Source organism: Telopea speciosissima, chromosome 5 (genome assembly GCF_018873765.1).
Source record: "Telopea speciosissima isolate NSW1024214 ecotype Mountain lineage chromosome 5, Tspe_v1, whole genome shotgun sequence".
NCBI lineage: Eukaryota > Viridiplantae > Streptophyta > Magnoliopsida > Proteales > Proteaceae > Telopea > Telopea speciosissima.
The window spans coordinates 2,036,497-2,037,331 of record NC_057920.1 but is presented as its reverse complement, the minus strand read 5'-3'; positions in this window follow the sequence as shown (position 1 = coordinate 2,037,331).

Below are 835 nucleotides of genomic sequence, written 5' to 3'. Positions count from 1 at the left end.
TTTCCCTGCAATATACCCGAGAAGAAAGATTGTTTTAGTTGATTTAGTAGATCTAAGAAAAGAAAGAACTATAGGTGAAGTGATCGTAACCTTTACCGAAGATCGTCTACACCGGAGATAGTTGAACTCTCGGTCCGCTTCCTTCACTGTTGATTTCTTCCTCTTCTTCTTTTCTGTCCTCATTAGAATTTTTAGGGTTTTCTCTCGACAAATCTGAGTAGTTATATTTTTTTTCCCTCAGATTTCTTGGAGAAAAATCGTAACTTTGAATCGGGGATAATTTCTTATCATGTTTTTGTAGATCGGAAAGGAAGAAGAAAGTTCGTTCTTTTATCTGGTTTTTCTTCAGTTTCTTTAAATGTTTGAAAGTTCCCCTTTTTTTTCTTGGTGATCTATACGGTAATCAGTTTAGATGGGTTGTTCAACTTGCAGATCTTAAAGATCTTATCTTTGGTCAATAGATTTGCGTTTGTTGTTGTTAGATCCATAACTCTGCCCTCGCGTTGAAGAAGAAGAAGAGGAAGTGCCGACTCCACCTTTCGGGCTTAATCTTCGAAGATGCCCTAATGGTTTTTGAAACAGCAGCCATGGCTGCTGGTATTTTTTTTGGTTGCAGTAGGAGGATGAAGAAGAAGAAGGAGGAGAAGGGGGGTAAATCTGTCACTTCAGCACCCTTTAAGGGTAGTTTAGGTATTTATAAAATATTTAACCCATGGTAACAGTGAGTGACTAACGGACAGGGCTGCTTGAAAAAAATGGTAAACTGCAGGGGGTGTTCAAGTAATTGTTTCAAATGTTGGGAAAACTAAAATTATTTTCCCGTCATATGTATACA